This window comes from Adiantum capillus-veneris, chromosome 3 (genome assembly GCF_014529385.1).
Source record: "Adiantum capillus-veneris isolate H3 chromosome 3, ASM1452938v2, whole genome shotgun sequence".
Taxonomy (NCBI): Eukaryota; Viridiplantae; Streptophyta; class Polypodiopsida; order Polypodiales; family Pteridaceae; genus Adiantum; species Adiantum capillus-veneris.
In genome coordinates, this window is record NC_140933.1 from 77,401,682 (window position 1) to 77,428,635 (window position 26,954).

Consider the following 26,954-nt stretch of genomic DNA (forward strand, 5'->3'; position numbering starts at 1 on the left):
GGAGTCTTTTGGGACTTGCCTTTGATCATTGAGCTAATAGCAAACTCATCAGGAACCATAATCTATCGAGCACTATTAGACCCTTTCCACTACTCTTTGCAATCAACAATCTCTAAACCACGGGTGTGGTTGCTTGAGAGCTGATTTTCAAGAGTCGAGAAGGGCAGCAACTATGATTTTGAGGGTACCAAAGCACAAAGTACTACTTACATAGGTTTATTTAGCATGGCTGACAATAATAAAGAGAGTAGAACGAATGTTGGTAACTTTGATTTTGCACATGAAGGTGCTTCTAAAGATGCCCCAATGCTTGTGAACTAACTTGTCAGTAGGCTGCAACAAGCTATGGGCAACCTTGCCCTACAAGCCAAAGTTGCCCAGCAACTTCGCAACTATGGACTCCTTCAAACTCCCCAAGACAAGAGAGAGCTTAGGAAGCAATGAGACTTCCAAAAGAAGACTCTCTCCCCTTCGGGAAGAAGAAGAGGAAACCACTGTAAGAGAAAGAAGTGATTCGGAGGATGTGGCTCCATGAAGACGACAATCTCAACAATTACCAACTCCTCCTAAGAGGAAACGAATGCCGCATAGTCCTTCTTCTTGTCATTCTGACAAGGAATGGAGGAACCAAAGGAAGAAAAAGACAAGAAAGAGGTCACCCTCTTCTCCATCTTCATCATCTTCCTCCTCTCCCAATAAATGGAGCAGCTATTTTCCTAAAGAATACAAGAGGAGAGGACATCGCAAGTCCCATGATTCTTGGAAAAGGTCTTACAAGCTAAATAAGTTCAAGGAGGCAGGAAAGAGCATCTCTTTTCTCACCTATGATGGCACCTTTGGTGCTACAGACAAAGTTTTGGACTTCATCCAACAGTTCGATGTGGCCTTTGGAGACGAGGGCTTCACAGAGTCCTCCAAACTACACCATGTAGCTATGCACTTCCAAAAGTTTGACCGTCAATGGTGGGCTAGTCTCCGTGGGAATGGCGAAGCCCCAAGAACATGGAAAACTCTACGAGTTTCCATAATGAAGCAATTCCTTGCAAGCGATGCCAAGGACAAAGTTCTCACCGAATGGCAAAGTTAAAAGCTACTCTTCAATGAGTCTATCCACAAATGTGTAGGCAAGTTTTGGGATTTACATCTCAAAGCTACAGTCTTTCAAAGGATAGACTTTGCCTAACAAAAGCAATAACTTTGTGCGGGATTACCTAAAGAAATGAGGGGAGTATGTCAACTCACAACGGCCTAACGCTATCACCGAAGTCTTCCACCACACTATGGTTGCTTCAAGGATCAATTTCCAACAAGGGGCGATAAGAAATTTCAAGCCCATGGAAAACAAGGATCAAAATGAAGCTAAAGGGAAGAGCAATGCTCAAAACCCTTCCCAAGGCAACACCAACAACAACAACAACAAGGCCAAGGAGACAGGAGCTTACAAAGGTAAAAATAAGTTCTCTCCCAAAGAATTAGAGGCCTTTTGTAAAGACCATAAATGATTTAAGTGTGGGGAGCAAGGACATGGTTATCGTTCTTGCCCCAAAAGAAATGTACACAATGACACTCCTAGAGCTTCCATGGTTGAAGCTCCAAAAGAGGATACTCATTACAAAGGCTTATCCCTTTCCTACACTTGGGGAAAGGTGAGGGATCATGATTCCCTTATTCTGTTTGACCTTGGCTCTACTCACAACTTTATATCAGAGGAGTTGGCCACCAAGCTAGGCATACAAGCTTTTGAGATGGGAGATACGGTCACTGCTGATGGAGCTTTCAAGGGAAAACAAGCCTCTGCTACACCCTTAATTGGGAAGTTCATCTCCCCTCTCCAATATGAGGATGCTATCATAGGGATACCATGGTTCAACTCCATGGCTGCCAACATAAAGATTCTTGAAAGGAGAATCTACTTCACCTAGAGGAAAAAGAGCATCTAGATAGATGCTAATGAATCTGGTCATACTATACCACTTGTAAATTCACCTGCTTTTGATAAGTCAATGAAAAACTCGGTTTTTATGTACATGATTTTTGTCAAAGAATCCACTAATGACCCTAATGTTTTAGGTAAAGATGATAGGAATCAAGAGGAATTAGAGTTGTCTAATTTCTTAAATGGATTCCAAGATGTTTTTATCGAAGACATCCCTGGAGAGCTACCTCCAAAATGAGGGGATGATGACAATGACATAGAGCTTCTACCTGGGAGCATACCACCTAATAAGCCTCCTTATAGAGTTTCTCAAGCTAAACAAGAGAAGATTATGAGGCAAGTGCATGAACTGGTAGATAAAGGGATGGTAAGGCCTAGTTCCTCTCCCTTTTGTATACTAGTCCTCCTACTGCAAAAAAAGATGGCACATACCGCATGTGTGTGGACTATTGAGAACTGAATAGTATCACTATCAAAAACAGATATCCTGTACCATAGGTAGACGATCTGTTCAATAAGCTACAAGGCTTGACCTACTTCAGTCGGATTGACCTTAAAAGTGGCTATTATCAAATAAGGATAGTGAATGAAGATATCATAAAGACCGCATTTCACACAACGTTTGGTCTTTATGAATATCTTGTAATGCCTTTTGGCTTGACAAATGCTCTAGCCACATTCAACTGCTTGATGGAGAAAATCTTTTGACTCTACCGTATGTTTACTGGAGTGTTCTTTGATGATATCATCATCTACTCCAAATCCATTGAGGAGCATAAGCAACACCTCCAGGTACTTTTTCAAGCTTTAAGGGAGAATAAACTTTTTATTAATCCAAAGAAGAGTGAATTTTTCCTTGAAGAGATTCAATACTTAGGTCACATTATCTCTCAAGATGGTATCTGTATGGATACCAACAAAGTTAGAGGTAATAAATGGATTGCCTAACCCAAGGAATCTACATGAGCTACAAAGCTTTATTGGCATGTGTGCATACTATAGATGCTTCATAGCTAAGTTCTCCCAAATGACGGGACCATTACATGACTTGACAAAGAATAATGTTAAGTACGTCTGGTATGCCAAGGAGCAAAATGCTATTGATAAGCTTAAAGAAAAGCTTACCTCTCAACCTGTGCTTACACTTCCAAACCTCTAAAAACCATTTGAGGTCCAATGTGATGCTTGTGGAGATTGCCTTGGAGCAGTCTTGCTTCAAGAAGGGCATTCCATAGCATATGAGAGTCAAAGACTCAATTCCGATGAGCATGTCTCGGGCATCTACAAAAAGGAGCTACTAGCTATCCTACATGCCCTTGATACATGGAAGCACTACCTTTTGGGGATTCCATTCATCCTACAAACGGATCACCAAAGTCTTAAGTACTTCATGACGCAAACCAAGCTCTCCGACAAACAAATAAGGTGGAAAAATTTTCTTTCGCAATTTAATTTTCATATTGTTGGCAAGCACAATCAAGTAGCTGATGCACTATCACGGCGACCAAGGGCCAATGCAGTGTCCATAGTAACTCACAATGATCTATCTTCCATGATAGATGAGTATGCTACTGACCCCGACTTTAAAGATGTAGTTTCAGCCCTTGCCTTCGGGAAGAAAGAAGAACCATTCACTTTGTAGGATGGTTATCTTCTCCATGGCCATCGGCTATGTGTTACTCACTCTCTTCGTGAGAAAGTAAAGTATGAGTCCCATGCTCCTTCAACCTACTCTTCTAGGAGTAGAGACATATTTCTATTGGCCTACCATGAAAGTGGATATACAAGAGTATGTTTCCAAATGTATGGTATGCCAAAAGACCAAGTATGATAGGGGGAAGCAACCTGGATTACTCCAACCAATGCCAATTCCTAATTCACCATGGGAGAGCATATCCATGGATTTTATCTTTGGATTGCCCAAGTCTATCCATGGGAATACGGGAATATGGACGATAGCTAACACGTTTAGCAAACAATCACATTTTATACATGTAAAAAAGACTATCAAGTCAGACCAAATGGCAACCCTCTTCATATCCCAAATTTTTAAACACCATGGCTTGCCAACATCAATAGTCTCGGATAGAGATCCTCGAATGACCAGTAATTTTTGAAAGGGCCTCTTTGAGAATCTAGGTACACGGCTAAATTTCTCTTCGGCCTATCACCCACAAATGGATGGCCAAAGTGAAATAGCCAACCTTACGATTCTCGATCTGCTCAAGACTTATGTTACAGAAGTAGACCAATGTGCCCAATGGGAGAATTACTTACCTCTTGTAGAGTATGCATACAATAATATTGTCCATACCACTACATGGAAGGCTCATTTTGAAATCATTGAGGGAAGACCTAAAAGTCCCTTTCTACTTAAGGTACATGGAAAGATCTTCGCCGTTGATGAGTATAGACAAGACCTACAAGAATCTTTTCAAAATATTAAGGGGGCTATATCCATCTCCCAACAAAGGACAAAGGCTACTGCTGACAAGCACAAAAGGGCCTTAGCTTTCAAGGAAAATGATTGGGTCCTACTCAAGTTTCCCAAGGCTCAATTGAGGCAAACTATGGGCAAAAATCCTACGGGCCCAAGGAAAATGATTGGGTCCTACTCAAGTTTCCCAAGGCTCAATTGAGGCAAACTATGGGCAAAAATCCTACGGGCCACCAAAAGTATTATGCTAAGCTAGCAAAAAGATACTATGGTCCTTTCCAAATCTTAAAACCAATCAATGAGATGGCCTATCAAATCAAGTTGCCCAACCATTGGATCATTCACAATGCTTTTCATGTGAGCCTACTCAAAGGCGAGCCACCAAAAGAACCAATAATTGAGGACCAGCCAGAGATTGAAGACCAAGAAAGGTGTTGTAGCCCAAATTGATTCTTGGACACGAAGACAAAGTACTAAGACATGCTAAGATTATCTGATGGTATCTTATTAAATTAAAAAACTATCATTTTGAAGATGCTAGATGGATGCAAGGAACCCAGCAGCTTAAGCTTACAATGCTACACTAGAGTCAACAAATGTAAATGCTTTCTAAATGAACAATGTTTTTGTCTTATAAAACTAAACCACTTTTGTGCATAAATTTAAATAGTATGCATGCTTAGAATCATGTTTGTGATGACGACGTCACTCAAAACCAAGTAGAATTTGTCACTCTACTTTGGGAGTATGATATGGACTAAAGAGCAGACATGCTTTCGATCGCTAAGTCTGTCAAGCCGCAAAGTCTCCAAAGCACCAAATGGACTAGTCATCCATTCTAGAATGATGTCGTAGGGTAAAAAGGGATCCTCTACCCGCTAAGAAACATAGATTAATAACTAAGACTTTATCTCTTCTACCTCATATTCGAGGATGACTATGGTTTCAAGAGAGAGGTAATGTCATAAAATCTAATATCTACCTATTCCAAAAAGACTTTCTCATATTGAACCGATCATTTAATATGGGGGAGATGAAAGGAAACAAGAGGTAGAATATAGACATGTGTATATAATGGATCTTAGAAGACCTTAGGGTTGGCTTCATTAACAAAGGTTAGTGTTAAAAGTCCTTAGACCTAGAACCTTAAGCAAGCTGGGGCTGACCTTGAGGTGGGAACCCTACCCAAGCTTGAGGTGCTTGTCGTGGTTGTTGACTAAGGTGCTTAAGGTGTTTGTGGGAACCTTGCCCAAGCTTGAGGTGCTTGCCATGCTTAAATGACTAAGGTGCTTGAAGTGTTCAATTCAAACATGATCTCTCAAGAGGCATAGAAGATTGTCATGCTTAAACGACTAAGGTGCTTGAAGTGTTTAATTCAAACATAATCTCTTAAGAAGCATAAAAGACACATGTCAAGATCCTCCCCATTTTTCCCTCATGATGTGCTTGAATCCTATTGGAGAGGCTTTAAAGGGGTCCAATGAGAATTTAGATGCATTTAAATAAATGATTAATCTCTTTCTTTCAAAAATGGAAAAAAGGATACTTGTCCAAATGATAAAATTAAATAATACGAGAGAGAGAGAGAGAGAGAGAGAGAGAGAGAGAGAGAGAGAGAGAGAGAGGTTCGACCAAGCATGAGAGGGGGGCTAATTTGGACATCCTTATTCTCATTCCAACACACACACACACACACACACACATTGATTATGTGAAGCAAATAACCCCATCTCCTTCTCCAAGCTTGAGAAGTTGAGAGCCTACACCAACAACTCTTGGCTATGGAATGAAAATCCAACCAAGAGCCAAGCTTCAATGGCATGGTCATCTTCTCTATCATCTATATTACTATGCTAAGCTAAGCTACAAGAGTAATCTATGGTGAGGAAGGTACTTATTTCTCGTATGTTACTTCTTCTTCCTCTTCCCTACCCTCATTCCCTGCTAGCTCTCTCCACCTGTGAAGGTGTTTGAGGTCCTGGGATTGAGGTTGGGGACAAGTTAATGCTTTCATTAAGTTGATTAAGGGTATAATTTTTATGCATGAAGCTTTCCATCTTAATTGCATCGATTAGGTTTTAAGGAACACAAAGCTTGTATTGTACCAAGTCTCTCATTATGGGAGAATCTATAATACAAAAAGGCTTTTGGAGGGGGGACCGGCTCCAAGTAGATCCGGTCCTCAACTGTTGTCAACTTCTCTAATTCTCTCTCTTGCAAAGTATTGTTCATGTCAAGCTTATTAGGTATAATGAATATGTTACTATTTATGATCAAGTCTTCTCTTTATGCTCTTGAAGAATTTTCTTAAAAATGATCACTGTAGTTATTTTAATTCCGCTACTTTTCATGTTGCAAGTCCAATTCCGTTACACCTAGATATGGTTTCAAAACACTGTCCATAAGCATCATGAAAGTAGTCGGTGTATTGGTCAACCCAAAGGACATAACCAAAAACTCATACTGTCCAAACCTTTTTTGTAAAACAGTTTTGTGTGTATCAGCAAGCTGTTGGACTTAGGTTTGCAGAGAAACGCACACAGCTTGGAGAAGATGAAGGAAGCTCAAGGAACACAATAGAGAGTGTGTTACTTAGTGTGAAATGGAAAGATTAATAGCCCTAGAGTGATGGACGTATATACAATGCACTGGGGAAGAAACCTCCTAAAGAGGGAAAAAATGCCGTGGCGGTTCTAGTGTGTTTACACACATCACTACCACATGTATATGGCAACAAATCCCTTCTGGAGTGATGCGGTGAATGTGAGCTGGCACATGAGTAAAGGGAAGTGCCATGCCCTGAGGACATGATCAGTCCAGAAATAAAGGGGAGCAAGCCCAAAGCTTTGTGAAAAGATCTGCAAGGTTGTCCGGTGTTGGCACATAAGCCAATTGGATCTCTCCCTGACATAGTGGTAATGCACGTCAATGTGCTTTGTGCGAGCATGAAGTGTAGATAGTGTGGGCAGTGTCCTGTCCAACACCCAAATCAGCCATAAGGCGTCTGGCCATACACACTCAACCGTAGCTATGAAGATTGCCCTGTACTTAGCCTCACAACTTCCCCAATTAGTTAGGGAACAATCCTCGTTGTTGTTGTGCATTGTTACTTTGTCGATTAGGAAAAGAATGATCTGGTAGGTTTCCAAGATTTGTTGCTGCGTTATTCAAAGGATGGATCGTTAAAGTCATCCTCCTAGTCTGTATAAATTTATCCCACTTCTCCTAATCTTTTGCCTTTGCCACAGTATCTAAGAAATCAACACAGCCTACACCCTTCAGTTAAAACTTCAACATGTCTTGCAAGTCCTCAATAAACTTCATCCCTTATGCATCACCCAACTCTGGAGCATACTTATGTAAATGCAAAACTTTCTCTTTGTACTCATTCATGGTTAGCATTGGTTTGTCGGCTTCATGCTACTTGAAACCATAAAATTCCATCTTCTTTTCCATATTGTAGGTGAGGTAAAAAAATACCTTTTCTCAGCTTGTGTACAAATTTCCTTCCATTCAATTAAATTTTCATTGGTATGAGTCTGCATGTATGATTTCTAGCATAGCTTTGCAATGCTACGAAGTTGCAAGATAGCGATCTTTGCATTTTCTTCTTCAGAAAAGAAAGAGGCAAAGAAGTCTTTGAGTTCTTCAATCCATGCCTCCAAATCTTCACCCATCCTTTCATCAAATTCATTAAAGCTTAGCCGTCTTGATAAACTTGTTTGATTGCTGCTTCTCTCACATTGTCATCCTCATCATTGTCATCATTTCTCCTTTGCTTCTTCTTCTTTGACCCTTCACCTTGTGGAGGTGATGATGGACCTTTTTTGCCGCCTGGCAACTCCACCCAAATCCCACCTCCACCTTCTCCTCCACTTTCACCTTCTGCATTAGGTATTCCCTTTTCTTTGTCAGGTTTCTCATGCCTATTAAGATCCTCAATGAGCCGTTGGATAAGCTCAGCTTGTTCCTTCAATCTCTACTCATTTTCTTCCATCTCACCGTAGAGTCAAAGCTACTTTGATACCACTTGTGATGCGACACCGGAGAGCAAAATAGATTGACAAGTAGAAAATTGATAAATACATAGAGAAAATAGAGAATCTGTATTGATGAGTAATGATTGACAAAGAGCTTAGCTTGTGTCATAACCTCCCGACCACCCCCAAGCTATCTCGCTCTCAATCACATGTCACTCTCACTCACAATCCCAATCTCACACACACTTGCAATTACAATCATCTCAATCATAATCACAATTGTGGAGCCTCAGCTATACTGATAGAGACCATCTCCCAAAATAGCTGGACGAAAAGTGGCTATTTGCATAGCCAACTTCCATCTTTGGTAAAGCATGATGAAAATAGGGTCAAAAGGAGGCATCCCATCCCATATGTGTGAATCTCAAGAAAGTAGAAAACTTTTTCAAAAAACTTAAAAGTTTGGCTATTTTCAGCAGCTTGTAGCTCCCAGTCGGGTCCAAATCTATCTGGGCTTATCTCACATAAATTTCTTTGCCTCATGCTACTCTTTGACAGTCGTGTGATGCAAAAAAGTCATATCTTGGTCGGATTCTACAAAAACAACATAAAACATGCATTTTTCAATTTTTTGTTAATCTAAAATTTGAAACAAGCATCAAAACGGAGTTGAAACGAGCATCAAAATGATGAATTCTAAAAATACTCAAAGAACCAACACTTTTCCTTGTGTTTTTGCGTGAAAAACTTTTTCCAAATCTTGCATTAACACCCTCAAAAGTGGCTCCCAAAGTGTGTCCCAGGTCAAAATTTAAAAAATGAAAACAATCAGAATAAACTCCAAAACTGTGGACAACTTTTAAAACAATCAAATTTTGCTTCAAACAGAAGTTATTGCTAAAACTTTGAAAATAAGACATATTATACCATACGTATTCTTTGTCTCACCTATTTTGTTGAAAATGGCGGAATGAAATTGGAAACTTCTAAAATCCATCAAATGACTCCTTTGGAAAAATCATACAAAATACAAGTCCATGGCAATGTGGGCGAAATCAAAATGGGTAGCGAGACCCATGGACCAAGACGGCATTGGGATCCTAGACCCAACAATGCACACAAAACCCATGTATGCAAAGCTAGTAGTCTCCTTAACAAATCAAAGGCACGATTGGGCAGCCATGGCCTATGATACAATTGACAAAGTAGAGCTTTTGTCACAAGGATGCCCATGGAAGGAGGCTAAAGTACATGACAAAATTCTAACTCCAAGCTAGAGTTTTTTGAAGCTAGGAGGCTACATACGGGAGATGCTAAAAAAAGTGCAACAAAGAAACATTGTCATTGGATGGGAGGAGACCTGAAAGTACTCCATCTTACAATGATCCCTTTGGCTCTCCAAGCTAGGAGGAGATCCCTAAATACCTTTTGGAGGAAAGGTGAATAACAAAGGATCTCCAAGCTGGCACATTTTTGGAAAGATGGCAACTCCTAATTGAAGGACGTGGACCAGTTGGTGGTGCAACATAGTTGAATCTAAATGAAAGGCTATTAATTAGTAGAGTCTCAAAAGTTCTATAATAGTCCAATGCCTGCCACAGAGATAGACTCTATATTGAAAAGCTTAGCATTTGCCCATGTTACCATATACATGTGCTAGTGATGTGTGTGAACACACTTAGGACTACCGAGGCATTTTTTCCTTCACTAGGAGGTTTTTTCCCTGTGCATTGTATATACGCCCATCACTCTAGGGCTAACTTATCTTTCCATTGCACACTAATTAATATACTCTCTATTATGTGCCTTGAGCTTCCTTCATCTTCTCCAAGCTATGTGTGTTCTCTTGAAACCCTAATTCCAACAATTGGTATCAGAGCAGGTTGCATCCTCTCGGGCTTAGTCGCCAATAGCTACAACACACGCCTGCTCACTTTCTCCAATTTTTGTGAGCTTTGCTGAGCATTTTCACGTCGACAAATATTTTGGGATGGCTCAAAGAGCTTAGTCCACTCTGATTCATGATTTGAGCTCATTTCGGCCTCCGTTGCAGTAGTGTGCGTACTATTTTGTCATTTTGTGTGCAAATTTTTTGTTAGTGCCTTTTCCTGCATAACATGTTCCTTATAGTCTTCTATGGTTTTTGCTATATAGCACGTGTTGTTCCCACTTGGTTTCTCCTCTTTTCGGGCTGTTTTCACATCAGGTGCATCATTTACCATGGCTGACAACAACACAGATGTGTTCAAGATGTTTGCTGTAGAGGACAAATTGGATGGGGATGATTACCTTATGTGGGCTCATATGATGCAACATGTTCTTGTGTCAAAGGTTGTTTGGAACATTGTGCAGGGGATCGATGTAAATCCTAGTAATGAGGATACAGACGATGTTGAGGATGTTGCAGGTCTTGCTGCAAGGATTGCTGCTGTTAGAACTGTTTTGCCTACAGCTGAGCAAGCTCGTTGGGATGTAAAAGATGTGCACGCTCATGCATTGATTGTGGTTGTTTGTGAAGCACACTTTTACTCCCCATATTTGTTCAGTGAAATCTGCAAATGCTTGGGATATTTTGGCTGGTCTTTATGCAAGTCGCAATGAGGCAAAAATTGCATTGCTGTGTAAAGAGCTGGAGTCGAAGATTATGCATGAGAAAGATGGCATGGAAACTTTCCTTGCTGGTGTCAAGGATATCAATCAACAACTTATTTTTGCAGGTGAAGTCATTTCTAACAGTTACCTTGTGCTGACTGTTCTTGATGCCTTGCCAGATTCTTACAAGAATTTTGCTAGTACATGGAGACTTATGACCCAAGGATATCCTAAAGCCAAGTTTGATGCATTGTGCACATTGTTGTTGCAAGAGTCACTTTCTAGAAAAAAACAGGACTAGACAGTGTGCAGTTGAACAAGCTTTCATTACTGCTTCAAAGAAAATGTGGTAACAACAATGCAACCACTTCTCATGGTTCTTCTGCGAGTGGAAAATTACATGTTCCTAATGCTTCTGTCGGTAGAAATTTATCTGGAAATTTTGGTGAAAGGACAAAAAGAAGATGTGTTGCCATTACTGTAAAGCTAATGATCAATTGATCAAGAAGTGTCCTAAGTTGAAGGCCAAAGAGGCTAAGAAGAAAGAGGCTAGTTCCACTACAAATGCAGCTATTGTCGAGTTTTTTGTGAAAGGACACTGTGTTACTGATGTTGATACAGAATGGTCTTTTAGTGCCGAGTGCACTTATGATTCCTTTGTCCATGATGCATGTTTGTCAGTTGCGGCAGATGCTCAAGTGTGGTACTTTGATATAGTGGTGCTACAAAGCACATTACCTCTCATCATGACCTGTTTACCTCTGTCAAGGGTGTCCCTCATGGGAATTCAGTCACTTATGCCAACAATGCCTCTTTTCCGATCAAGGGAGTTGGAATTGTGCTTACTGCTACAAATGGTAGTTCTTTCACACTTGTTGATGCATTGTATGTACATAAGATCAAGAAGAATCTTTTGTCTATATTTGCACTTGCTAGGCTTGGTCTTGTAGTCAAATTTGTGGATGACAGATGTACAATACATGATCTCAGTTTTGGTGATGAAATTATTGCATCTGGCATTTTATGTCGTGGATTGTATGAGCTCACTTTGTATGACAAGGGTGGGTAGAATTTTTCAAATGCAGTTGTAGATTCTAAGGCTATTTTAGAGGAAAAACTTTGGCATGCACGTTTTGGACATTTGAATTTTACCAGTTTGTTGCGTTTGCAAAAATCTGATATGGTTGCTTCTTTGCCAACATGTCTGTGAAGGCTGTATTTTGGGTAAGATGCAATGCTCTAAGTTTCCAAAGGATGGTTCAGTTAGGGCCACATGTAGGTTGCAGCTTGTGCATAGTGATGTTTGTGAGCCCATGCAAACTTTGTCCTTGGGCAATTACCTTTACTTCGTGACTTTTATTGATGATTACTCTAGGCATGCATGGGTATATCCACTTAAAGTGAAGTCTAAAGTATTTATGTGCTTCAAACAATTTCTGGCTATGGCTAAAAATGTCTCGAAATGTACTATGGGCACCCTCCATTCCGATTGAGGGGGGAGTATATGTCTCATGAATTTAATGCATTTCTGGCTAGTCATGGGATAAAACATCAATGTACAATGCCTTATATGCCTCATCAAAATGGTGTTGCTGAGAGGAAAAATAGGTCACTTACAAAAATGGCATGATGTATGGTCAAAAGTCAAGCTTTCCCACCTTCATTTTGGCTTGAGGCCATCATGTGTGCCACTTATGTACTGAACAGGTGTCCTACGAATGCTTTGCAGTCTATGACTCCATATGAAGCATGGCATGATAAAAAGCCTTCTATTGAGCACATGCGTTGATACGAGGTTAACCGCACCGCCCTCTAGCCCGGCCTGAGAGTTTAAAGTTCTTGGTTTTTGAAGCCGAGATCGCATGAATCAATCCATTCGGGGAGCCGGAGGTGAAGAAAACCATAAAAAAGCATTTTTTCTTATTATCACCGCTGCCACTAACCCCAGACACCCTCTCATTTTTTTTTCCTTCTCGCTCTTCTGCCAAACCCCGCCGCAGGGCGCATAAAAGAACTACCCTCTTTCCAGGGCGGGCCGTTGTTTTGTTTTTTAAGTCTCTCACTCTTTAATTATTTTCCACAACCATCCCTCTCTCTCTTACCTCCCTCCCTTGACCTCACTCTCTCCTCCCTCTGTTCCCTCTTGTTTTTTCTCCCACCGGCGGGCCACCGTTCTCCTAAGAACAATAATACTCTCTCTCTCTCTCTCTCTTCTTTCCCTCTTTCTCTCTCTTTCCCTTACTATCTCTCTCTTTCTTACTATCTCTTCCTGTGGATACCACCACCAGGGCTACATAATTTCTCTCTCACACACACACTCTCTCTCTCTAATAATTCCCTACCTTACCCCCCCCCCCCCTCCTCGCTCGCTCACTGCCAGAAGCAGCCCGGGGCCCCCTCTCTCTCTTTCTCTCTCCCTCTCCCGGTTTAGGCCCGAAGGCAGCCGCATACAAAGTCTCTCTCTCTCTCTCTGTTATTCTTATCCACACACACACACACACACACACACACACACACACACACACACACACACACACACACACACACACACACACACACACACACACACACACACACACACACACACACACCCCCACCCTCGCCATCTCACTGTCGATGGCTTGCTCCCATCTCTCTCTCTCTCTCTCGCAGGCCTGTGCAGACGCAGCTCTGAACACACACTCTCTCTCTCTCTCTCTCTGTCTCTCTCTCTCTCTCTCTCTTATCCACACCCACACACCCCACTCCCTCACCTTCTCCCTCCCTTGCCACCTCACCCCGCTCTCTCGCTCGCTCTCTGAGTCGAGCAGCCCGAAGGCGTGCAGCAGTAAACGGAACCGGTCTCTCTCTCTCTCTAACTACACACACACATACACCCTTCACCCCCTCCCTCTCCCCGCGCCCGCGTTCCCTCTCTTTCTCACTCTCGTTCTCTCGCTCTGTTTCCTTGTGCACAGTAAGCACGTAAATAAAAGTATATATATATTGTATATACACATAATTTATAAAATTACCCCCCTCTCTCTCGTTCCCACACACCGCACCCTCTATACGTGCACATATGCACACATATACATACACATATGCACACATATACATGCACATACGCACACATATACATACACATACGCACACACACACAACACATAAACACAATCATGCAGTCACCTATATACACACACGTCTACACAAACTCACCCATAGGCACACCGAACACGCACGCATATACGCACACACCAGAGAATAATAAAAAAATCCAAGGACTCAACGCCAACAACAAAAAATAAGACGGCCAGCTCGCGTGCCGCTAACACCAAAACAAGAAGTGGCGCCGAAGGCACGCCCCGGCCGGCACCGAGAGGAAGCAACACGTAGCATTTCGGATTCCCGCAACAACTACCAATTCTGGCAGCCTTAAACCTCACATCGACCACTCAAACCATCAACAAAAACCTTTGTAAATTCCCCGAACTCCACTCTTCCCTAGTAACCTAGCCAGTGGCTAGTGGATTGTAAAAAAAAACTCTCCCCACCCCACTCTTTCCTCTCTCTCTATCTCTACCTTCTCTCTCTCTCTCTCTCTCTCTCTCTCTCTTACTAGAGAGGCATCTAGACCTTCTACAACGACCAGTGGATATTTGCAAGGACCATTGGGTAAGGACCACTTCTCAAGCCTATATAAAGAGGCCTCCGCTAAGCACAAAGAAGCACAAGTGAAGGAGAAACACATTAGCTCCATGCACTCTACATTTCAAGCACCACTAAGCACATAATTCACCCCCCAAGATCAAGAGCTCATGGCATCATGTTTGGTTGCAAGCTTGGGAATTTTAGCATTGGCAACATCACCATTTCCCCCATTATCCACCACACCATGGTTGAGTTACTAGTCACGACCACTCCGTGCACATAAGGTAGTCACTACTCTCCCGCAAGGCAACATGAGCACGCTAGGATTGAATGCATCGACACCATGCTACCTTGGGCCACTCTCGATGTTGGTGATTGTTGTCGTTGGTGGTTGCATTGTCTTGATGCTTTTCCTCAACTAACCTCCCCGCTAACTCCAACTTCGCCATGCACCATATGGCACTCACATTCCATCATGCATCCCTAGTGCCAAGAGCCAGGTTTGTAACCGTCAAGACCACCATTTGTAAGTATCATCATCGCCAATAAAATGGTGCAATGTTGTCTTGATCTTTGGGGTCCATTCTCTGTTCTCCTTGCTTTTGTTTTCCCACATTCACAGGATGTTTTGTCTCTTGTATATCACTCTGCTTGTGCTCCATCACGTGCTCCATCACTTTGCTTGTGCTCCATCACGTGAAGCCTCTCCAAACAGTCAGTATGTTCCATTCCAACCTTGTCACATACCTCCCTTGTACACACACTCCTCACTGTTGACTAGGCATTTTCTACATGTGGACGTTTGCTATATCACTATTTCATGTTGGTTACCTAGAGGGCATTTCACTTTTGCTACCCTAGATCATGTATATCTGTGTCCTAGCCGCACTTATGCTAGGTGGTGCCCCTCTCTACCTATAGGATTACTCCTACCTTGAGATGATGCTTGGGGATGTTCAGGCTATGTGTGGTGTAGAGGCCACCCCGTATGGCATGTCATTTTTGGTAATCATTTTCTTGGCTCCCCCATCAAGGATCCTTACATGAAACCCTCCAATTTACAAGACTGAAACCCCTAAACTTTTGTGGATGGATGACTGGTTAGTAGGGTTTGCTAACTGGACGACAGAAGAAGAAGAGCTCCAAGCACAACTATACGAACTCCGCATCTCCATCGAAGCTCGAGTGCTAGGGGTAACGTTAATCAATTTGCAGTGGGAGAGTCAACCAACACGCCAAACTCAGTGGATATACATAGGCCAAGTGCCAAGAAGAAGAAGGAGAAAGTCAAGACCATGTCCGCAACCTACAACCAACCCGCAACAAGAAGATGGAGGGAGCTCTACACAATAGAGAATCAACACTATTCTACTTTGAGAATCGGGTAACATAAGTCACCGAGGTAATTATCACAGTCAGTTTCCAAGTTGCACCTGATGCTGCAACACAGATAACGGAAGCACATGCTCACGCTCTCACTAGAGAGACTAGGGATCTACTGAGCTTGTTTCAGGAAAGAACACCACCCTCTCCCACAAGCTTGGATAGTGACTAAGCACCTCTAAGCTGCACATGAATCAGTACAACTTACCTCAAGGCAGATCACACATTCCGATACAAGTACGCTCAATCAAGGTAATACTGGACTTGAAGGCTCACTACCAGCACGTCATGGACACCATGCTGGGTGGGGAGCGCTTCTTTGAGGTTATGGCATCAGATCAGCCATTTGTCTTACCTTTGGTACAAGGCAATGTACCGTTTGAGATTTTAATCTATGTTCTAGTGTAAAGGGTATACACGCCTCCTTGTATTAAAAAAAAAAAACTTTTCATTGCAAGCTAAGTAGTCTGTCTTTCTAGCTCTCTCTCTCAGTAATCATGGCAAGTGTAGCATTTCCAACATTTAAAGGAAAGAAGGAGGAGGATTTGGTAACAGATTTCCTAGATGACTTTGAAGTAGCATGTGTAGTAAGCAACAAAGATACATATGAATCCCAGGTTAGAATCTTTAAGCATCTCAGGAAGCTAGAAGCTAGGTCATGGTACAACGCACTTCCACAAGCAACTAAGGATGACTGGGAGCCCTTAAAAACTGCTTTTAAGAGGTGCTTTGGGGGAGGTACCACGTCAGAGAAGCTGTGGGACAAGTTGAGAGACTTGAAGTAGGAGGGTCTTTTAGAATATGCCACCTATGAGTCCAAGTTTGTGGATTTGTGGGAACGGTGGGTTGAGTCACTGGCAAGAGGGGAAGCTACACCCGATTTCGTAAAAGGGGACCGGTTCACGCATGGCTTATGGCCGCTTCTCAAGGAGAAGGTGAAGGGTAGATTCTCGGCTACGTACGAGTTAGCCGTCGAGATTGCTCGCCTTAAGGACAAGAAGCTACGGATGAAAGCCAAAGAAACCGAGGCAACAGAAGCAGAAACATCACGTTAACCAACAACCATGACAACCACCATTCCTCCACCACCACCGGCTCCTGGGGTAAGAAATGACCAACAAGATATGTTGGCCCATATTACTAACCAACTGCAGAATTTGTCTATCCACTTGATACAGCAAGGAAGGAATCAAAAAAGAGATCAAGACCCAGGAAGAGCACGACGACAAAACAGGGAGTATCACTGCTACAACTGCGGAGGAGATGGTCACGATATGTACTACTGTCCCAAACCATGGTAAAACTATAATAGAGGAGGTAGGAGGAACCAACTGTCACCCCCTAGAGAGAGAACACCCCCACCCCGAGCACCAGCCCCACCAACACAAATTCTACGTCCACCCCAGGCACCACCACAAGCACCCATTCCACCTCTTCCACCGACACCACCACCTGATCGCCCTGTAAAGATCATAAGGCTAGAAGAGAAAGGAAAGGCCGTAGTAGTGGATCCACCTAGAGTAAAGGAGAGGGATAAGGGTAAGGAGAAGGTAACCTTTGTAGAACCATTTGAAGCCATGACTGTAAAGAGAGCTAGGAGGGAGAAAGCTACACAATCTCATGATGAGAGGAGCATGAAAGGAGAGACTAGCAAGAGGCCATCAAGGCCACAACGGAAATTAGGCATCACCGACTTACAGTTAGGGGAAAGTTCTAGGCCCTATGATCTAACATTGGATATGGTGGAGCAAGGACCAAATATTACATGGCCACAGCTGCTACATCTCGCACCAAAGGTAAGGCGGCAATGGTCCAAACTGGTAAGTACAAGGCGCTCCAAAGCAAAGGTAGCCGGAGCAATTTCGGGTTGCAACATGGATGACATCCTTCCAATTGTCGACGTCAACATAAAAGGTAAGAGGGTTGGAAACACCTACATTGATGGAGGTGCACAAATTTGTGTGATGAGTGAAGCTATGATGCTTCGGCTAGGGCTGAAGGTTGATAGGCCTTCTCCATGCAAGGAAAAGATGGCAAACAACACAAAAGTAAAATGTGCAGGTGTGGTAAGTGCTGTGAAGATAAAAACTTTCAACACTGAGGTAGAAGTAGATGTTTTTGTAATTCCTACTAAGGGGGAGGGCTATCCATTAATCTTGGGAAGGCCATGGTTGATGGCCATGAAGGCAAAACAGGATTGGGGCACTGGCCTTCTACGCATGACTGTTAAGAAAGGGGAGACAATCTACTACGACATGAAGACTGGTAAGCAGAAGCAAATGGACCTAGAGACATCAGCAGATGAAACCACTAGTGAGTCTTCCACTTCTGAGGAGGAGATCACATCCACCGACGAAAGTGACAATTCCATCGATGTGATGGGTATCATCATGAAGGATCCACAAAGGGTAAGCACAACTAGCGGCCCGTCATCAGAAGGGCAAAACAACGAAGAGGAAAGTAAATCACCTGGCCTAGGAGAAAGGAGGTTGAAGGGCATGTTATCTATGGAATTAACAATTGAGGAAAAAGATAAATTTTTGGAAATGTTGATGGGATTTCCTAAACTTTTCATTGACAACTATGAAAGAATCACAGGTATTACAGTAGTGGAACATCATATTAAGCTGAAGGAAGGGGTAAAACCAGTTGTGCAAAAGCTACGACAGCTGGGGGTCATACAAGGAAAGGCACTCCTGGCCGAGGTAAGGAAGCTACTTGAAGCAGGGTTCATCTATCCTGTAGAAAACTCAGAGTGGGTGTCACCCGTAGTAGTGACACCTAAGAAGAATGGTAAGTGGAGGGTTTGCATTGACTACAAACCACTTAATGCAGCTACAAAGAGAGACCACTTTCCTCTCCCTTTCTTAGATGAAATTCTGAATGAAGTGGCGGGTTTTGAATGCTACACCGTGTGTGATGGTTATTCCGGGTATTTTCAAATACGCATAGCCTTGGAAGATCAGCTAAAAACCACTTTCATTACGCCATGGGGTTGTTTTGCATACAAAGTTATGCCATTTGGTCTCACAAATGCACCTACCACATTCCAAAGATATGTCACATATGTCTTTCAACTATTCTTTGGAACATCCAGAGTGTTTATTGATGATTTTTGTATATATAGCCCTCGCATTTCACACTTAGAAAAGGTAACTGAGGGTTTGGCAAGGTTGCAAAGCCTAGGTGGTCAATTAAATGTGGACAAGTGCCACATTGGGGAAAGTAGAGTCATTCTGTTAGGCCATGAAATTTTAGCAAAGGGTATCAACACCGATCCAAGTAAGGTGTCTGCACTCATAGCCCTACCTTCACCAAAAACCGCACGTCAACTGGTCTCTTTTTTACAAAAGGTGAGGTACTTGAGTAGATTCATACATCTACTATCCCAACTTGTTCTACCACTGCAACAACTCACTCAAAGATCAACTTTCACCTGGGACGAGGAGAGCGAATATCATTACAACAAGGTAAAGGAGGTCTTAGCCACCCTACCAACTATCTCACCACCTAAGTGGGATGAAAAATTCTATGTCACCTCAAGTGTGGGTGATGACTCATTGGGGGTTGTGCTACTCCAGAAGGATACAACATCTTTCATGAGGCCAATTTACTTCTTCAGTCGAATGATGACAGCAGCAGAGAAAGGTTTCACCCATGTGGAACACCTAGTCCTACCCCTTAGATGTGCAACTACAAAGTTCATGTCATATTTGCTGCCTAGGCAATTTGTCATTTTAACCATGGATGAGATGTTTCCCTATGTTGTACAACACGTGGATGTTTCTGCTAGGATTACTAAATGGCTAGTTCGTCTGCAAGAATTTGACTACACGTACAGGTAGAAAGCACGACAAGGGCAAGCTTGGGGAGACTCATGACCTACCAAAACTTTGAGAAGAAGGTGAAGCAATCTAAAGGGGAGGGAATTCAATCACTTCCAGAGCCACCGATGGTAGAAAGAGCACACTCTCTCTACTTTGATGGAGCCTACAAGCAAGCATCTGACAAAGCAGCTGCATGCATAGTGGTCTTTGATGACAAAAGTATCAATGTATTTTCGCTTGGCCATTTGTTAGAATCACATTCTAACAATGAAGCTGAGTATGCAGCACTAACCAAGGGTTTACAATGGTCCGTCTCGCAAGGGGTAAAGCGCCTTAACGTATTTGGGGATGCTCTACTTTTGATAAGGCAAGTAAATGGAGTATGGACGTGCAAGAATCCTAGCTTGAGGACTCACTTAAGTTGTGTAAAAACCTTGTTGGGTAAGTTTGAAGCAGTTCATCACACCACATCCCAAGGGCTCAAAACCATGAAGCTGATGCCCTAGCAAGCGAAAGAGTACAGGAAGTGGTGGTTGAGGTTATAAAGCTAAAGCTCCCTCTATTCCAAGGTAGTGACGCTTTACCTAGCATCATGCATTTTTTGGAAACAAGGGAATGTCCACTGGATCTAACAAAAGGACATAAGCAATGGCTTACCCGGAAGGCCACAAGGTTTCGGCTTATCAATGACGGTTTGTATTGTAAGGGTAAGGACCAAATACTCAGGAAGGTCTCTCTCTCTAATGAAATTACGGGGGTAATTGCCAGTTGTCATGATGGTGTTTGTGGTGGTCACTTTGCCCTAGATATAGCAAGTAGGAAAATCTTGTAGGCTGGTTTTGTAGGCCTAGCCTCCACTGTGATGTACACCACTGGTGTAAGACATGTAAGTTATGTCAAAAGGCCGTCACTAGGTCACTCATGCCTGAACCACATACACCTATCCTTTCATATGGACCATTTGAAAAATGGGGTATAGATGCCATAGGACCATTGCCTAGGGCTAACTCAGGGAAGTTCTACATCATCATGGGAGTCGACTATATGACTAGATGGGTGGAAGCTACAGCCACAACTAGGATCACAGATGTAGAGGTAGCTAAGTTTGTCTATGAGCACATATGCTACAGGTTTGGCACACCATTAGAAATCATCTTTGATAGAGGACCAGGTTTCAGAGTAGACTTTGTAGGAGAGTTAATGCAAAAACTTGGCATTACAAGGAGGCACTCCTCGCCATATTACCCTTAATGTAATGGCTTAGTTGAAAAAGTGAATGGAATGGTTTGTAAAATTATCACCAAACATGTTAACAATCATCCTGGAGATTGGGATAAGTATCTACTCCCAGCTTTGTGGGCCTACAGAACCTCATTCCGTACATCTTTTGGGTTCACACCATATCATTTGGTATTTGGCAAGGAGACAATCTTGCCTATTGAGGTGCAACTACAAAGTCTCAGAGTGATGGCAAGACAGCTTCAACGGCCCAACATGCATTTGAGAGATCACATCCTCGACTTGGAAAGACTACAGCTGGACAGAGAAGAAGCAATCAATTATTATGCGACACAGGCAGAGCACAGACGATTTAGTTTCAACCAGCATTTTCGGTGCAAAGATTTAAAGATAGGAATGTTAGTGCTCCGCTATGACAATCGCTTTGACACACGCAAATATAAGAAGCTCCTACTCCGATGGGAGGTCCCTTTCATCATCAGGAAAAAGTATGCCAATGGGAGCTACCAGCTTATGGAAGCCGATGGCAAGCTTCATAAGACCATAGTAAATGGTTGGCGGCTCAAACCTTATTTTCTTCGATTTGATCAGATTCCACCTATCGACATTCCTGATGAGGATACAACATCAACCTCCACCTCCGACGACAATGATCAAACAGATGAGTTAGAGGCATGAATGGCCCTAACCTTAGAGGGAGGGCTAATGAGGTTAACCGCACCGGCCTCTAGCCCGGCCTGAGAGTTTAAAGTTCTTGGTTTTCGAAGCCGAGATCGTATGAATCAATCCATTCGGGGAGCCGGAGGTGAAGAAAACCACAAAAAAAGCATTTTTTTCTTATCATCACTGCCGCCACTAACCCCACACTCCCTCTCACTTTTTTCCTTCTCGCTCTTTCGCAAAAACCCCGCAGGGCGCATAAAAGAACTACCGTCTTTCCAGGGCGGGCCGTCGTTTTGTTTTTTAAGTCTCTCTCTCTTTCATTATTTTCCACAACCATCCCTCTCTCTCTTACCTCGCTCCCTCGACCTCACTCTCTCCTCCCTCTCTTCCCTCTTGTTTTCTCTCCCACCGGTGGGCCACCGCGCTCCTAAGAACAATAATACTCTCTCTCTCTCTCTCTCTCTCTCTCTCTCTCTCTTATTTCCCTCTTTCTCTCTCTTTCCCTTACTATCTCTCTCTCTTACTATCTCTTCTTGTGGATACCACCGCCAGGGTTGCATAATTTCTCTCTCACACACTCTCTCTCTAATAATTCCCTACCTTACCCCACCCCGTTGACCCTTAAACCGCCCCCCCCCCCCCTCCTCGCTCGCTGATGGCCAGAAGTAGCCCGGGCCCCCCTCTCTCTCTCTTTCTCTCTCCCTCTCCTGGTTCAGGCCTGAAGGCAGCCACATATAAAGTCTTTCTCTCGCTCTCTCTCTCTCTCTCTCTCTTATTCTTATCCACACACCAACACACACACACACACACACACACACACACACACACACACACACACACACACACACACACACACACACACACACCCACCCTCGCCATCTCACTATCGGCGGCTTGCTCCCATCTCTCTCTATATATTGTATATACACATAATTTATAAAATTACCCCCCCTCTCTCTCGTTCCCACACATCGCACCCTCTATACGTGCACATACACACACATATACATACACATACACACACATATACATGCACATACGCACACATATACATACACATATGCACGCACACACAACACATAAACACAATCACGCAGTCACCTATATACACACACGTCTACACAAACTCACCCATAGGCACACCGAACACGCACGCATATACGCACACACGAAATAATAATAAAAAAATTTAAGGACTTAACACCAACAACAAAAAAGAAGACGGCCAGCTCGCGCTCTGCCAACACCAAAACAAGAAGTGGCACCGAAGGCACGCCTCGGCCAGCACCGAGAGGAAGCAACACGTAGCATTTCGGATTCCCGCAACAACTACCAATTCTGGCAGCCTTAAACCTCACACCGACCACCCGAACCATCAACAAAACCCTTGTAAATTCCCCGAACTCCACTCTTTCCTAATAACCTAGCCAGTGGCTAGTGGATTGTAAAAAAAAAACTCTCCCCACCCCACTCTTTCCTCTCTCTCTATCTCTACCTTCTCTCTCTCTCTATCTCTCTTACTAGAGAGGCATCTAGACCTTCTACAGCGACCAGTGGATATTTGCAAGGACCATTGGGTAAGGACCACCTCTCAAGCCTATATAAAGAGGCCTTTGCTAAGCACAAAGATGCACATGTGAAGGAGAAACACATTACCTCCATGCACTCTACATTTCAAGCACCATTAAGCACATAATGCACCCCCCAAGCTAGAGAGCTCATGGCATCATGTTTGGTTGCAAGCTATGTGTGGTGTAGAGGCCACCCCATATGGCATGTCATTTTCGGTAATCAGCGTGTTTTTGGTTTTTTGGCATATGCTTTGGTGCCACAAACGTAGTGCAGGAAATTGGATGATAAGGCTGTCAAATGTATTTTTGTTTGTTACAGTGCTGAAAACAAAGGTTACATCTTGTATCATCCACAAAATAAGCATATCTTGATCTCACAGGATGTTGTGTTTGTGGAAGATTCTTTTTAGCCCTTGTTGTCATGTACTAGAGATAGTAATCTGCTCACAGCACATTTATGACACTTTGTTGCCTCTTTTCAGTGGTGGAAGTTTGAGTGTAATTCCCAATGAGGAAAATGTACAGCCTATAGGGGTTTCTGAAAATGTTACAGATCAGCCTATCACTCAAGCAAATGTACATGATTTACTTGATGAGGAAAGGCCTGAGAATGAGCATGCTAGAGGTATGCCTAAATGGTTGGTGCATACTTTGTGTGATAGTAAATTGGATGCACCTTTGTCTAGTCGTACTTGTTTAGGTTCTTGCCATGCATCTTATGCATCAACTTGTTATGCTTTGGCTGTGTCTAGCTTACATGATGTTGAGGAACCTTTGTCTTTTGAGGAAGCACAAAATTCAAAAAATAGGATGGCTGCCATGCAATCAGAATATGATGCACTTATAGGAAATGACACATGGAATTTATGTGATTTGCCTCCTGGCAAAAATTCCACTGGTACAAAGTGGGTTTACAAGTTGAGACGCAAGCCGGATGGTGAGATTGATTGCTATATAAGGCTCGATTTGTTGCAAAAGGTTATGCACAACAAAAAGGCATAGATTATGAAGAGACTTTTGCTCCCATTTTCTTATGACTACTGTGCATTTTCTATGTGCATTGGCAGCTCATTTTGGTTGGGATGTACGTTAATCAGACATTGTTACTGCTTCCTTGGATGGTGACATATTTGAGGAAGTTAATGTAATGCAGCCTCGCGGTTTTGTCAAGAAAGGACAAGACGACAAAGTGTGCAAGTGTAAGAAAGCTTTGTATGGGTTGAAGCAATCTCCTCATGCTTGGTATGAGAAGGATGACACTCATTTGGTCAAATAAGGCTTTCATAATAGTCCAACAAAAAGCATGTATGTGAAGCGTGAGGATGATGTACTTCTCATTGTGGTTCTCTATGTAGATGATTTGTTGATCACAGGTGGACCAAATGAGAGACATATTGCTGAATTTAAGGTTGATTTGAATGCTACTTTCAAGATGAAAGATTTGGGGTTGTTGCATCATTACTTGGGTATACAATTTAAGTAGTGTGATGGTGGTATTAACTTGTGTCAAAAACGTTACATAGAGACATTGCTATGTAAGTTTGGACTTAAGGATTGCAAACCTATTGCCACTTCCATGGAAACAAGTTTGAATTCTTCATGGTGCTGGTGATCCTACCAATGTCACTCTTTACCAAACTGCTGTTGGCTACCTCATTTATGTATGCAACACGAGGCCGCATATTCAGTCAACATATTCATGCATAGTCCAGTGTCTAAGCATTGGTAGGTTGTCAAGAGGATTTTTTGCTACTTGAGTGGCACTTTACATCTTGGCTTGTTTTATCCCAAGGGGGCATCATTGCTGCTAGATTTACATGCTTTTTTGGACTCAAATTGGGATGGTTGTTTTAACAGACGAGTGTCCACAAGTGGTTTTTGTTTCATGCTTCACAACTCATGCATATCATGGTTGAGCAAGAAGCCACTTCCAGTTGTGAGACTGAGTACATGGTAGTCTTCATAGCTACGATCAAATGTGTATGGCTCAGATGCCTTATGGTTGATTTGGGTGTTGGACAGGACACTGCCAACACTATCTACACTGACAGTGAGAGCGCATTGGCAGCTACGAGGAACCCAGTTTTTCTTGCTCGTTCAAAGCACATTGAGGTGCATTACCACTATGTCGAGGAGATGCTCTTAGCAGGAGATATTAGCTTGGCTTATGTGCCAACAGAGGACAACCCTGCTGATCTTTTCACAAAGGTATTGTCTCATGAGAAGTTCAAAGCTTTCCGCAAAGCTTTGGGCTTACTCCCCTTTGCGGACTGATCATGTCCTCATAGGAATGTCACTTTTGTCTACTCTAGGTGCCAGCTCTCATTCACCGCATCACTTCTAGGGGGGATTTGTTACCATATACATGTGGTAGTGATGTGTGTGAACACACTCAGAACTACCGGGGAATTTTTTTCCATACACTAGGAGGTTTTTTCTCCTCGTGCATTGTGTATACGCCCATCACTCTAGGGCTAACTTATCATTATAGATCCACCCTGATTGAGGATGTTGGAGCTATGAAGCCAATTGACAAGTTTGGCTTTGGCAAGCACCCTGCCCATGAATCTGAAGACCAACGTAGAGTTAGAAAGCTCGATGAGTTGTCTCTTGTCAGAGTAGGAGGGACTACAATGGTGAGTGCATCCTTTACTTCCACTCTTTGTGGGAGCATTCTTTTAAGAGCTTGATAGGCCCTATCTCCCTTGGAAACATCTAGAGGCCCGAGGGTGCCTCTGCTTTCCTCCAAAGTTTTCTTTATTCAAGGACACCACACTAAGAATCTTGGCCAATTCTTTCTTGATATGTGCCTTGCATACTTTCAACTCCTCCTTGTTTTGCCCAAAAATGCCACCCTGGTCACCTCTGTTGTGCTGAGCTATTACTACTTTTGGGCCTTTAGTTGCCATGCTAGGTGATGGGTCCTTTGCCTCCCCTTGGGCCCCCACCACCACCTCTGTGTATGTCAACTTGTGCATGTTTTCCATGGCCATACCTCAAGAGAAGGTGTTGGTGTGATCTGGCCCTAATCCAAAGCATCAAAAGGATTTTAAAGCCCTTTGATAGGTCATGGCTCATGGCCCTTAGGAGTGGATGTATCGCAATCCATGACCAAGGCCTCACCTTAGACGGCAACCACCGGTAGCACAAGCACACCCGCACCAAGTAAAGGAAAACTCTCACAGTATTTACCTTGTACCCTACATATTTTGGTGATGGGTCGTGATCCATGGAGATGGATTGTGATCTATGAGCATACTCTCAATCAACAGTGCAACTCTATAGGGAACACCACTAGCTCAAACAATAAGAAGAAAAGGACCGAGGAGATAATGCTAAAAGGGAAGGTATTTCAGCACCTGGGGCCCCCTCTGGGGAAGGGACGTAACCCACATGAAAAGATTCCTATGGTCTTGGATAAGGTAAGGAGCAAGATGCGAAGGTGAGAGTATTTGCTTCTTGATTTTTCGAGCAAAGTGAACATGGTCAAGTTTTCTATGCTTCCTTACATAGCCTTCAATGGTCCACTGCTAAAGTTAGCCAAATGCAATTGGAAAGAGTTCTTGAAATTGGTGAAAATATTCTTATGAAAAACAACAATAAAGACTCAATTCCATGGCATAAGGCAGGGTGGGAATCCGTTGCGAGACCTGTAGAGCAAGGTGATATTGGGATTGTTAACCCTAGTACTCATGT